The following is a 14,780-nucleotide window of genomic DNA, read 5'->3' on the forward strand; positions in this document are numbered from 1 at the left end:
CCACCAGAGGGAGGGTTTTCCAAACTTCTTTCTTTTATCGCCAACTCCCTCATTCTCGCGTCGTGCTCCATCTGAATCTTTCTTTCTTCAAGAGCCGTTCTCTTTTCTTCTAGAGCCAGCTTTTTGCTTTCTAGCTCCAATTGACCATTTAATTTCAGCCTTGCCAAAGTGACCTCTTGTTCTCTTGCGGCCTGTCTGTCTGCCAGCTCCTCTGGCAACAGGCCTCTGCCAAAACTATGGACGCCCTCTGCTGGTCCCACTAGCTCAACCCCCTCAGGTACAACATCTTCAGCTGCACCCCTGGATTTCATCCAGGCTTTCAATGCCTTGTGGAGCTCTCCTTTGAGCTTACATCCTGTATGTGGAACCTTGAACTTCTTGCAAAAGGACTTGAGTTGGGCTCTTGTATAGCTGTCCAGCTTTGATTCATCCCATTCCATCCCTGCTATCTCAGAGGTTTCAGAGACGGACTTCTCAATGCTGTTTGGGCCAGGCATGACTCCAAACACAAGGGATCTTCTTTCTTGGCAAGCGAAATTAAAATTAAAAGTTCTGTGGCTCAAGCTACTGGACTGTCCTCACTGTGCAATGGCTAGTAATCACTGCGCAGACACTAAGAATGCAAATCCGTAAATCCCACCGCTGCCACCAATGTTAGAATCCGGGGTCTCTGGTTGGCGCAGGTATGCACTTGCGATAAGCATGGACCCTTTCCTCTAAGTCAGGGCGTAGGATTACCTCTTTAAAAATAACCCCTGCTCACCCTCTAGGTAACGTGGCGCGAGCAGTCAGGCTAGATTCCAGAGGGCATTAGGTTAAGCATTCAAAGTGTCCCACACAATAACCACCAACCCACCACATAGAGACACAAGACTGTATTTATGTAAAAATAAAGTTCTTTATATAAAAGATTTCTTTAAGTAGGCTTTCAAAAATACAGGTATTCACTTAAATAAGGTTCCGGTTACTTTCAATGCTTTTAGGCAGTCCACAGTTCTTAAAAGGGCACTTTTCAACTTAAAATAGGCTTCTTTGGTGTCTGTGCGCTTCGCAGCGACTTTGGTACGCTTCGTACGAGGTTTTGAATGTGTCTTGCCGTTTCTCACGCTTCCCGCGGGAGCAACGTCCTATATATTCAATGGAGTATGGACCGTACCTTCACGGGGGCCTCGCACAGCTGATACGAAGGGTGCCGAAGCTCACGCTTCACGCGTGAACAGCATAGCGGTGCGGCAGCGCCAGTACGGCCCGAACAAAGCAACGGACGGGTCGTACTAGCGCGCGCAGCTCACAGTACCTTTGGTCTTTGGGGGAAATCGTCGTCACAGCCTCAGGGGTCCACAGAGGAGTGTCCCACGTCGCGTTGTCGTCCCTCCTGGTCCGTGGGCGGCGATGCTTCGTGGGGCACTTCGGAACGCTCCCAGGCACACAACGAGGTCGGCAGAAGGAGGGGCCGGCCGGGGGTGATTTCTAGCGCGTCGCAGCGCTGTCAGCTTCGCTCAGGGGATGAACAGTGCGTCGCAGGTACTTACAGGAGCTTCCACGGCCAAGGGGGTCGCAGAGGCTCGGCGCTTGGAGCCTGATCAGTTTCTTCTTTGAGGTGCGAGCTACGGCTCGGGGGGCAGTTGCTTACTGTGCTCGGGCCAGGCAGGCCTTCACTGTGCTCACAATAGTCCCGGTGGCAGAAGTCGCGGTGCTCAGATGAGGGGCACACAGGTTCGCTGAGGTCAGCGGATTGCAGAATCACTTCCAGCAGCTTCTCTTCTTCTTGGGGAAAGGTAGCGCCCACTGTTCCTGGGGCGCAGTTCAGGGGGCAAGTTCACAAGCAAGCCCTTGGTGATTGTTTGTAAGCACAAGGTGAATTCAAAGTCTTTCAGTCTTTTCCTCCTCTCCTTCAGCAGCAAGGCACCCACCACAGGCCAGTCTCTCAGGCTTAGAGACAGTACTCCTCCATGCAGCTTTGCCAGGTCCTTCTCTTCGGGCAGAGGTTCTTCTTGGCGCAAACAGGATCTGATTTCTTAGGAGCAGGGCTCCTTCTTTTATAGCAAGTTTATTTTGTTCTTTGTCGCCAGGGGGCCTGGGCCTGGCTCAGTCCAGTTTTGGAGCACTTTGTTGTGGTGACTCTGCTCTTTCCTTTCAGCAGCAGGGCAGAGACATCAGCCGCTCCACAGGGGGCGGAGCCGGCATTGTGGTGGCAGAGCACAGGTCTATTCAGAGTCAAAGGTGTACTCCTCCCACCCATCCTAGTGTAATCTCTCTACCCACCACCTGGCAGCCAGCCTGTCTCCTGGAATTCCCCAGCCCTGCTCCTTACTGTTACTAGGCAGAACACACACACACAGCAGAGGCGGACTGAAATGGCCAAGTCAGTAAATACTAACTTTCTAAAAGTAGTATTTACAAACATAGGATATTAAAATAAACTTTACTAAAAGAAGTATTTTATTATTCTGAGTTCAGGCATACTAAACTTGACTTTCTACCATGCTCTATGAGTCCACTGGGATTACAGCGTGTAGTAATTCCAGCAGCCCATTCTGGCCTATGGAGAGCAGGTAGCCTTCAATAGTGAAAAACGAAAATGGCTGTAATTCACTATTAAGACATGCCACACACATGTCCTACCTTATGCCTACAATGCACCCTGCCCTTGGGCCTACCAGAGGGGTGACTAATATCTAGTTAAGGGAAGGTTTAGGGACTGGCAAGTGGGTGCACTTGCGCAGTCAGCGCGACAGTACCAGACTGCGCGCAGGTTCTGCAGTGGCAGATCCTAGACACATTTTACTAGGCCGCTTCTGTGGGTGGCACAACCAGTGCTGCAAGCCCACCAGCAGCATTTGTATTTACAAGCCCTGGCACTCCTGTTGCACTTTACTAGGGGCTGATAGTAAACCAAATGAGCCAAACATGGACACCAATCAATGTATACACTTTTCAAAAGGGAGCACTTGCACTGTGGCACTGATTAGCAGTGGCACAGTGCCCTGAGCAGCTAACACCAACAAAACACAATGAGGCACATCAGCAAAAAGTGGAAGGGAAACTCACGCCAAGGTGCCAGGTCTAACAAGCACCTCCAGTGCACAGGTGTTCAGTAGCCTGCAATGGCTGGCTGGACACGTCTTTAAGAGCGCCATCCGTACAAAGCACATGCCAGCCTGTAATTGCAGGCTGGACAAGTCTTTAAGCACACCATTGGTACAAGTCCACGCACTGGCCTGCAACGGCAGTCCGGACTTGTATTTATGAACATCATCGGTGCAAACAGCATTGCAGCCTGCAATGGCAGGCTGGACACATATTTTAGGAATACCATGGGTGCACGTGCATACCCCAGCCTGCCATGGCAGGTTGGACCTATACTTAGCACACCCTCAACAATGAGTGCACGTCAGTCTGCATTGGCCGGCTGGACACCTATTTGAAGACGCCATCGGTGCAAATGTGCACATCAGTCTGCACTGGCAGGCTGGACTCTGGTCCTAAAACATAGTAGGTGCGAGTGTGCACCAACCGGCTGGCCATAGCAGACCTGACTGATGCTTTAGAAACCTTAGGTGAGCACCACTTCACAACGTGTGCAGGAAGGGTATACACACACTTTCATACTGCACTTACAGTGGGAAGTGCCTCAGGCCCTAAGGGCTTAACAAGGGAATCAGCCACCTGCAGGAAGTGTCCCATCGGGAGAGAGGATCCCCTAGGTAGAGAAAACCCACATGGGCGTTTGATCCCTACCAGGGCAGTGCACACATGAATGTACCTACCTGTCCACTCACCTACCCTGATTTGGTGGAAGTAGATGAACCCCTCAGGCGGACTACAGAGTGAGACCGGCCACCCTGAGTTTGAGACATTTTTGACAGGCTGTTCAGGCAGGTGGTACAGTTAGTGTGGCATCCCACTAGTAGCTTGTGCTGCACCCTCCCTCAGCAAGTGGTGTACCTTTTTACAGGGCACTCATAGCTGCAACACCTAACCAAACCAAGTAAGCACTATATCCTGATGTGTGCAGGAAGGACACATGCACTTTCCCACTGCAGTACAGTGGGAAAGAGCCCAGAGTCCTAAGGTCCAGAACAGAGAGATGGCAAATTCCGGGAGGACACAAATTAAAATAAAATTGGGAAATCCCCTTAAGCAGGGCCATTTCCAACAGCCAGTAATTATACATTTTTTACTTTCACCCTAACTGTTCAGCTGTTGAAAGCAGCCGAAAACTCTGGATAAATATTGAGACGAAAATGAGGAATTACTAGGGATAACAAACCTAGAATGACCAATTCCCCTATTAATTTCTCCTTTCTAGTGCATCCTTAGCATCAAATTCACTAATGGCCACTTACAGTGCTTACGTGGTTTCTGGGGAGTCGCACTGTGGGGCAAAGACCCAAGGTGCTGTGAAAGGACCAAGTGGATGTCCAAGGTGCAGTGCTAGGTCCAAGGTGCTCTAAAAGGTCCAAGGTGCAGTGAACGGTCCAAGCTTCTGTGAAAGGTCCAAGGTGCTGTGAAAGGTCCATGGTGCTGTGAATCGTCCAAGGTGCTGTGAAAGGTCCAATGAGTCATGAAAGGTCCAAGGTGCTTTGAAAGGTCCAAGGTGCAGTGAAAGGTCCAAGGTGCTGTGAAAGGTCTAAGGTGCTGTGAAAGACCAAGGTGCCATGAAAGGTCCAAGGTGCAGTGAACGGTCCAAGGTGCTCTGAAAGGGTCAAGGTCCAGGGAACGGTCCAAGCTTCTGTGAAAGGTCCAAGGTGCCATGAAAGGTCCAAGGTGCTGTGAAAGGTCCAAGGTGCTGTGAATGATTCAAGGTGCAGTGAAAGGTCCAAGGTGCTGTGAAATGTCCATGGTGCTGTGAAAGGTCCAAGGTGTTGTGAAAGGTCCAAGTTGTCATGAAAGGTCCAAGGAGTCGTGAAAGGTCCAAGGTGCCATGAACACTCTAAGGTGCTGTGAGAGGTCCAAGGTGCAGTGCTAGGTCCAAGGAGCTCTGAAAGGTCCAAGGTGCAGTGAACGGTCCAAGCTTCTGTGAAAGGTCCAAGGTGCTGTGAATGGTCCATGGTGCTGTGAATCGTCCAAGGTGCTGTGAAAGGTCCAATGAGTCATGAAAGGTCCAAGGTGCTGTGAAAGGTCCAAGGTGCAGTGAAAGGTCCAAGGTGCTGTGAAAGGTCTAAGGTGCTGTGAAAGACCAAGGTGCCATGAAAGGTCCAAGGTGCAGTGAACTGTCCAAGGTGCTCTGAAAGGGTCAAGGTGCAGGGAACGGTCCAAGCTTCTGTGAAAGGTCCAAGGTGCTGTGAAAGGTCCAAGGTGCTGTGAAAGATCCAAGGTGCTGGGAAAGGTTGAAGGTGCCATGAAAGGTCCAAGGTGCTGTGAAAGGTCCAAGGTGCTGTGAATGATTCAAGGTGCAGTGAAAGGTCCAAGGTGCTGTGAAATGTCCATGGTGCTGTGAAAGGTCCAAGGTGTTGTGAAAGGTCCAAGTTGTCATGAAAGGTCCAAGGAGTCGTGAAAGGTCCAAGGTGCCATGAACACTCTAAGGTGCTGTGAGAGGTCCAAGGTGCTTTGAAAGGTCCAAGGTGCTATGAAAGGTCCAATGTGCAGTGAAAGGTCTATGGTGCTGTGAAAGGTCCAAGGTGTTGTGAAAGGTCCAAGGTGTTGTGAAAGGTCCAAGGAGTTGTGAAAGGTCCAAGGTGCCATGAACACTCTAAGGTGCTGTGAAAGCTCCAAGGTGCTGTGAATAGTCCAAGGTGCCATGACAGGTCTAAGGTGCAGTGAAAGGTCCAAGGTGCTGTGAAAGGTCCAAGGTGCTGTGAAATTTCCAAGGTGCCTTGAACGATTTAAGGTGCCATGAAAGGTCTAAGGTGCTGTGAAAGGTCCACGGTGCTGTGAATGGTCCATGGTGCTGTGAATGGTCCAAGGTGCTGTGAAAGGTCCAACGAGTCATGAAAGGCCAAAGGTGCTGTGAGAAGTCCACGGTGCAGTGAAAGGTCCAAGGTGCTGTGAAAGGTCTAAGGTGCTGTGAAAGGACCAAGGTGCCATGAAAGGTCCAATGTGCTGTGAATGGTCCAAGGTGCTGTGAATGGTCCAAGGTGTTGTGAAAGGTCCAAGGTGCTGTGAATATTTGAAGGTGCCGTGAATGATCCAAGGTGCCGTGAAAGATCCAAGGTACGGTGAAAGGTCCAATGTGCTGTGAATGGTCCACAGTGCTGTGAAAGGGGCAAGGTGCTGTGAAAGGTCTAAGGTGCTGTGAAAGGTCCAAGGTGCTGGGAATGGTCTATGGTGCTGTGAATGGTCTATGGTGCTGTGAAAGGTCCAATGAGTCGTGAAAGGTCCAAGATGCTTTGAAAGGTCCAAGGTGCAGTGAAAGGTCTATGGTGCCGTGAAAGCTCCAAGGTGCTCTGAAAAGACCAAGGTGATGTGAATGGTCGAAGGTGCCGTGAAAGTTCTAAGGTGCTGTGTATGGTCAAACGTGCTGTGAAAGGTCTAACGGGCCATGAAAGGTCCAAAGTGGTGAAAGGTCCAAGGTGCTGTAAAAAGGTCCAAGGTGCTGGGAAAGGTCCAAAGTGCTGTGAAAGGTCCAAGGTGCTGGAAAAGGTCCAAGGTGCTGTGAAAAGACCAAGGTGCTGGGAAAGGTCCAAGGTGCTGGGAAAGGTCCATGGTGCTGTGAATGGTCCAAGGTGCTGTGAAAGTTACTAAGTGCTCTGATAGATCCAAGGTGCTGGGAAAGGTCCAAGGTGCTGTGAAAGGTCCAAGGTGCTGTGAAAAGTCCAAGGTGCCATGCAAGGTCCAAGGTGCTGTGAAAGGTCGTAGGTGCTGTGAATGGTCCAAGGTGCAGTGAAAGATCCAAGGTGCTGTGAACGGTCAAAGGTGCTGTGAATGGTCCAAGGTGCTGTGAAAGGTCCAAGGTGCTGTGAAAGGTCCAAGGTGCTGGGAAGGGTCCAAGGTGCTGTGAAAGGTCCAAGGTGCTGGGAAAGGTCCATGGTGCCATGAATGGTCCAAGGTGCTGAGAAGGTCGAAGGTGCTGTGAATGGTCCAAGGTGCAGTGAAAGGTCCAAGGTGCTGTGAATGGTCCAAGGTGCTGTGAATGGTCCAAGGTGCTGTGAATGGTCCAAGGTGCAGTGAAAGATCCATGGTGCTGTGAAAGGTCCAAGGTGTTGTGAAAGGTCCAAGGTGTCGTGAAAGGTCCAAGGTGCCATGAACAATCTAAGGTGCTGTGAGAGGTCCAAGGTGCTTTAAAAGGTCCAAGGTGCTATGAAAGGTAAAATGTGCAGTGAAAGGTCCAAGTTGCAGTGAAAGGTCCAAGGTGCAGTGAAAGATCCAAGGTGCCATGAACAATCTAAGGTGCTGTGAAAGCTCCAATGTGCTGTGAATGGTCCATGGTGCTGTGAATGGCCCAAGGTGCTGTGAAAGGTCTAATGAGTCGTGAAAGGTCGAAGGTGCTGTGAATGGTCCAAGGTCCTGGGAAAGGTCCACGGTGCTGCAAAAGGTCCAAGGTGCTGTGAAAGGTCCAAGGTGCTGGGAAAGGTCCAAGGTGCCATTAAAGGTCCAAGGTGCTGTGAATGATCGAAGGGGCTGTGAATGGTCCAAGGTGCAGTGAAAGGTCCAAGGTGCTGTGAAAGGTTCATGGTGCTGTGAAAGGTCGAAGGTGCTGTGAAAGGTCGAAGGTGCTGTGAATGGTCCAAGGTACAGTGAAAGGTCCAAGTTGCTGTGAATGGTCGAAGGGGCTGTGAATGGTCTACGGTGCAGTGAAAGATCCAAGGTGCTGTGAAAAGTCCATGGTGCTGTGAAAGGTCCATGGTGTAGTGAAAGCTCCAAGGTGTCGTGAAAGGTCCAAGGAGTCGTGAAAGGTCCAAGGTGCCATGAACCATCTAAGGTGCTGTGAGAGGTCCAAGGTGCTCTGAAAGGTCCAAGGTGCAGTGAAAGGTGCAAAGAGTCGTGAAAGGTCCAAGGAGTCGTGAAAGATCCATGGTGCAGTGTAAGGTTCAAGGAGTCGTGAAAGGTCCAAGGTGCCGTGAAAGGTCCAAGGAGTCATGAAAGGTCCAAGGTGGTTTGAAAGGTCCAAGGTGCTGTGAAAAGTCCAAGGTGCCATGAAAGGTGCAAGGAGTCGTGGAAGGTCCAAGGAGTCGTGAAAGATGCAAGGTGCTGTGAAAGGTTCAAGGAGTCGTGAAAGGCCCAAGGTCCTGTGAAAGTGCCACCAATGTTAAACATATACTCAGATGTTGGCATCTTTACCGCCTGCGGGGTTTATCTGCCTGCAACAAGCGCACAGCACACCCCATTCAGAAATCCTTTTTTCTGTTAATAGTTAGTAGTATAACGCCTGCCTTAGAGTGACTTAGGAAAAATACATATTAAAAGAAAAAAATTCTTGTGAATGAGCTCCTTCAGGGAGCTTGTCTTACTTTTATAAATTAGTGATTCTTGGAAGTGTATTTCCAAGCTGTAGTGAACATTGCCGAAGTGACTACTTAAAGGAAGTCCCAAATTTCAAATATTTTTGCGTTTGTCAATCAGGTGAAAGTTTGCCATAAATAAGTTATGTCTAAACATCCGAAGAATTCCAAGGTATACATTGGAAAAGCTTTGAGAAAGCACATGCGTCTCTCCCCACAGTACATACGTGAAATTAATTAAGGGTTTACTGCCTGCCTGTGTGTCTGTTGCATGCTGACACATAAGATATAAATAATACAGGGGCATATGTATCAACATCACCATTTGCGATTCTCAAATAGCGATTTTTAAAGAATCGCTATTTGAGAATTGCAAAACGGGATGTATTTAAAAAATTGCAAACTTTTTGCGATTTCTTAAAATTCCTTAATTGCGATTAGTAAATTGCGAAATCGCAATTAAGGAATACCTGCCCATTCATTTCTATGGGCCAGGAGACCCATAGGAATGAATGGGAAGTAAATCTCAAATAGTGAATCGCAATTTGCTAATCGCAATTTGAGAATAATTTCAAAGGTGCAAGGGTGTCATGATGACACCCTGATGCACCCCTGAAATGAGCGTGTGTGTGCATATGGCGCACATACATGCCCTAAGGGCATGTATGAGCGCCACGTGGCACTTTGTAACATTCTAAAAAATGCATTTTGAAAGGAAATCGCAAATTACCACCAACTGGAAGTTGGTGGTAATTTGCGATTTCTTAAGGATAATTCGCACAACTTGGGTGCTTTTTACATATCATTTAAGAAATCGCAATTTGCGATTTCTTAAATGCTTACGCAAAATTAAGAAATCGCTAAATTAGCAATTCCTTAATTTTGCGATGGGATTTGGCTCATACATCCCGATTACCGATTTTTTAATCGCAAACGCTGTTATTTTGCGAATCGCAGCGTTTGCGATTAAAAAATCGTTTGATACATATGCCCCACAGTGATTACTGCCTGCCTGTGTGTCTGCTGCATGCTGACAAACATGGCACAAAAAATGCTGTGTTTACTGTCAGCCAGTGTGTCTGCTGCATGCTGACAAACATGGTACAATTAATGCAGAGTTTACTGCCTGCCTGTGTGTCTGCTGCATGCTGACACATAAGATATAAATAATACCGTGATTACTGCCTGCCTGTGTGTCTGCTGCATGCTGACAAACATGGTACAATTAATGCAGAGTTTACTGCCTGCCTGTGTGTCTGCTGCTTTCTGACATATATGGTGCAGATAATGCAGTGTGTACTGCCTGCCCGTATGTCTGCCCCATGCTGAAACACATGGTACAAATAATTCAGTGTTTACTGCCTGCCTGTATGTCTGCTGCAGGCTGACAAACATGGTACAAATATTGGAGTGTTTACTGCCTGCTTGTGTGTCTGCTGCTTGCTGACAAACATGTACAAATAATGCAACGTTTACTGCCTGCCTGTATGTCTGCTGCATTCTGACACATGTGGTAAAAATAATGCAGGGTTTACTGCCTGCCTGTGTGTCTGCTGCTTGCTGACAAACATGGTACAAATAATGCAGCATTTACTGCATGCCTGTATGTCTGCTGCATTCTGACACATGTGGTAAAAATAATGCAGGGTTTACTGCCTGCCTGGGTGTCTGCTGCATGCTGACAAACATGGTACAAATAATGCAGTGTGTACTGCCTGATGTATGTCTGCTGCATGCTGAAATACATGGTACAAATAATGCAGTGTTTACTGCCTGCCTGTATGTCTGCTGCAGGCTGACAAACATGGTACAAATAATGCAGTGTTTACTGCCTGCTTGTGTGTCTGCTGCTTGCTGACAAACATGGTACAAATAATGCAGCGTTTGCTGCCTGCCTGTATGTCTGCTGTATTCTGACACATGTGGTAAAAATAATGCAGGGTTTACTGCCTGCCTGTGTGTCTGCTGCTTGCTGACAAACATGTACAAATAATGCAGCGTTTACTGCATGCCTGTATGTCTGCTGCATTCTGACACATGTGGTAAAAATAATGCAGGGTTTACTGCCTGCCTGTGTGTCTGCTGCATGCTGACAAACATGGTACAAATAATGCAGTGTGAACTGTCTGATGTATGTCTGCTACATGCTGACACACATGGTACAAATAATGCAGTTTTACTGCCTGCCTGTGGGTCTGCTGCATGCTGACACACATGGTACAAATAATCCAGTGTGTACTGCCTGCCTGTGTGTCTGCTGCATGCTGACACACATGGTACAAATAATCCAATGTGTACTGCCTGCCTGTGTGTCTGCTGCATGCTGACACACATGGTACAAATAATGTAGTGTTTACTGCCTGCCTGTGTGTCTGCTGCATGCTGACACACATGGTACAAATAATCCAGTGTGTACTGCCTGCCTGTGTGTCTGCTGCATGCTGACACACATGGTACAAATAATGTAGTGTTTACTGCCTGCCTGTGTGTCTGCTGCATGCTGACACACATGGTACAAATAATCCAGCGTGTACTGCCTGCCTGTGTGTCTGCTGCATGCTGACACACATGGTACAAATAATCCAGCGTGTACTGCCTGCCTGTTTGTCTGCTGCATGCTGACACACATGGTACAAATAATGCAGTTTTACTGCCTGCCTGTGGGTCTGCTGCATGCTGACACACATGGTACAAATAATCCAGTGTGTACTGCCTGCCTGTGTGTCTGCTGCATGCTGACACACATGGTACAAATAATGCAGTGTTTACTGCCTGCCTGTGTGTCTGCTGCATGCTGACACACATGGTACAAATAATCCAGCGTGTACAGCCTGCCTGTGTGTCTGCTGCATGCTGACAAACATGGTACAAATAATGCAGTGTGAACTGTCTGATGTATGTCTGCTACATGCTGACACACATGGTACAAATAATGCAGTTTTACTGCCTGCCTGTGGGTCTGCTGCATGCTGACACACATGGTACAAATAATCCAGTGTGTACTGCCTGCCTGTGTGTCTGCTGCATGCTGACACACATGGTACAAATAATCCAATGTGTACTGCCTGCCTGTGTGTCTGCTGCATGCTGACACACATGGTACAAATAATGTAGTGTTTACTGCCTGCCTGTGTGTCTGCTGCATGCTGACACACATGGTACAAATAATCCAGTGTGTACTGCCTGCCTGTGTGTCTGCTGCATGCTGACACACATGGTACAAATAATGTAGTGTTTACTGCCTGCCTGTGTGTCTGCTGCATGCTGACACACATGGTACAAATAATCCAGCGTGTACTGCCTGCCTGTGTGTCTGCTGCATGCTGACACACATGGTACAAATAATCCAGCGTGTACTGCCTGCCTGTTTGTCTGCTGCATGCTGACACACATGGTACAAATAATGCAGTTTTACTGCCTGCCTGTGGGTCTGCTGCATGCTGACACACATGGTACAAATAATCCAGTGTGTACTGCCTGCCTGTGTGTCTGCTGCATGCTGACACACATGGTACAAATAATGCAGTGTTTACTGCCTGCCTGTGTGTCTGCTGCATGCTGACACACATGGTACAAATAATCCAGCGTGTACAGCCTGCCTGTGTGTCTGCTGCATGCTGACACACATGGTACAAATAATGGAGTGTGTACTGCCTGATGTATGTCTGCTACATGCTGACACACATGGTACAAATAATGCAGTGTTTACTGTCTGCCTGTGTGTCTGCTGCATGCTGACACACATGGTACAAATAATCCAGCGTGTACTGCCTGCCTGTGGGTCTGCTGCATGCTGACACACATGGTACAAATAATGCAGTGTTTACTGCCTACCTGTGGGTCTGCTGCATGCTGACACACATGGTACAAATAATCCAGCGTGTACTGCCTGCCTGTGTGTCTGCTGCATGCTGACACACATGGTACAAATAATGGAGTGTGTACTGCCTGATGTATGTCTGCTACATGCTGACACACATGGTACAAATAATCCAGCATGTACTGCCTGCCTGTGTGTCTGCTGCATGCTGACACACATGGTACATCTAATGCAGTGTTGACACGTTACACTGTACCGACCCTAATCAGAGAATACTAGTTATGCAGTGTTTAGCGTACATGTGTGTGTCGGGCTGCACAATGCTCGTGCAGCCATGCCAGTGTTTCAGGTCTATGCAACTAGCTGCTCTGAGCACATAAGAACAATATTGCAGTGTCAACAATCTGATTGTTTGGCTGCATAAAGCACATGAGACAGAGAGTGCCGTGTTGCCAACTAGCCCGGGCTAAGGCATTTTCTCGCAAGGTTAATCTTGCATAATTGCCTCATACTTCAGGCATCACGTGTAACCCTCCCTCGTGGGTCCCTCGTTTGAGGGGACATTTCTACTGGAAACAGAGGAGCTGGACGGGCGCCGCCACGGTGCCTGTTGTGTTAGCGTCATCACACACTGTGTGACTTTTAAGCCTGTGTGGAGATTTATTGTGCGGGTGTCTTGTGTGACTTTGTATGACAGAGCACACCTCACAGAAACTTTTCATGCAGACGTCCATGAAGCATAACTCTTGTGATATGTGTATTTTTTAAAGAAAAAATAAGCACACAAGGTGTGGGAAGTGCGCAGCTTCTCTCACATCTAGTTGGTGACCGGTGCAGATGTGTACGGTTGCATTTACAACCTAGAAGGCAGACCACTTGTAAACTCAAGTGGCGGCATTCAGCACGTCATACAATAGTTCTGAAACACGAAACAGTGGGCAGTGTTTACGGCCGGACTGAGCACCACCTCTTCGCCACACAGTGCAGTGTTAACAATCTGTGTGTTTTATGCACTGAGCAATAGGACACATGGGCAGTGTTGGCACTCCAAGTGTGTGTCCATCCGACTGTCTAGCTGAAAAAGACTTTATGCAAATAGAACATGGCTTTCAATCTGTGTGTTTGGTGCACTAAACATACGATACAGTGCAGTGTTTTCAACTGGCATTTATCACACTGCAGTGCTCTCAGTCTGTGTTCTGCTGTACTAAGCATACAGTGCAGTGTTTTCAACTGGCATATGTCACAGTGCAGTGCTTCCAGCCTGTGTTCTGCTCTACTAAGCATACAGTGCAGTGTTTCCAACTGGCATTTAACACACTGTAGTGCTTCCAGTCTGTGTTCTGCTGTACTAAGCATACAGTGCAGCGTTTTCAACTGGTATTTAACACACTGCAGTGCTTTCAGCCTGTGTTCTGCTGTACTAAGCATACAGTGCAGTGTTTTCAACCGGTATTTGTCACTGTGCTGTGCTTCCAGTCTGTGTTCTGCTGTACTAAGCATACAGTGCAGTGTTTTCAACTGGTATTTGTCACTGTGCAGTGCTTCTAGTCTGTGTTCTGCTGTACTAAGCATACAGTGCAGTGTTTTAACTGATATTTGTCACGGTGCAGTGCTTCCAGTCTGTATTCTGCTGTACTAAGCATACAGTGCAGTGTTTTAACTGGTATTTGTCAATGTGCTGTGCTTCCAGTCTGTGTTCTGCTGTACTAAGCATACAGTGCAGTATTTTCAACTGGTATTTGTCACTGTGCAGTGCTTCTGTTGGACAGGCTACACGAAGGGCTCGCTCCCTCACCGCACGACAGGGCCCAAGCCCCGGCCCGCCAGGCGTGACCCACAAGAATCACCCGCACCCCGTCCCCCGACGGAACTCCTGCCCCCGGACTTCCATGTGTCACGGGACCGAGCCACCACCGGCTCCCCCGGCCGGATCAAGCCGCCATCTTGGGCCCTGCACCACGAGGCCGCGTGGCCTCCACCCGACCCTAGCCCTGGGCCTGGCCGGCCCCGACATCCCGGCACCACCATCCACCCAGGAGGTGAGCGGACCACTTGGCAGGTCAATGGGAGAACGAAGCATCAAGGGCTCTCCCCCGCCAGGTGCCGATCGCCTCCAGCTCCCCCAGGCACTGGCTCCACCCCCTGCTGGGTGTCTGGACACTTTCATCCCGGGCCCTCCGACCTCCAAGTGCGAGGGTCCGGACATCAAAGGGCGCCAGACCTATAACTAGGGCAGCTCCGGAGCAGGACGACAGTTGTATCCTGGAGTCGAGAGACACCGAGAGAACTCAGCCTTGACGGACTACTGGCGCTGCCGTAGCCCTACCTTGTGAACTATCGTCCTGCCTGCTGGCGCTGCCGCGGCCTTCTGCAACATCCATCCTCGTCGGGACCTGCTGGCGCTGCCGCGGCCCGTTGTAATGACCATCTTCACCGGGACCTGCTGGCGCTGCCGCGGACCGTGTAACGACCATCTTCACCGGGACCTGCTGGCGCTGCCGCGGACCGTGTATCGACCATCTTCACCGGGACCTGCTGGCGCTGCCGCGGCCCGTCCCAGCTAGAACACCGAG

Source organism: Triturus cristatus, chromosome 11, assembly GCF_964204655.1.
Source record: "Triturus cristatus chromosome 11, aTriCri1.1, whole genome shotgun sequence".
Classification (NCBI taxonomy): Eukaryota; Metazoa; Chordata; class Amphibia; order Caudata; family Salamandridae; genus Triturus; species Triturus cristatus.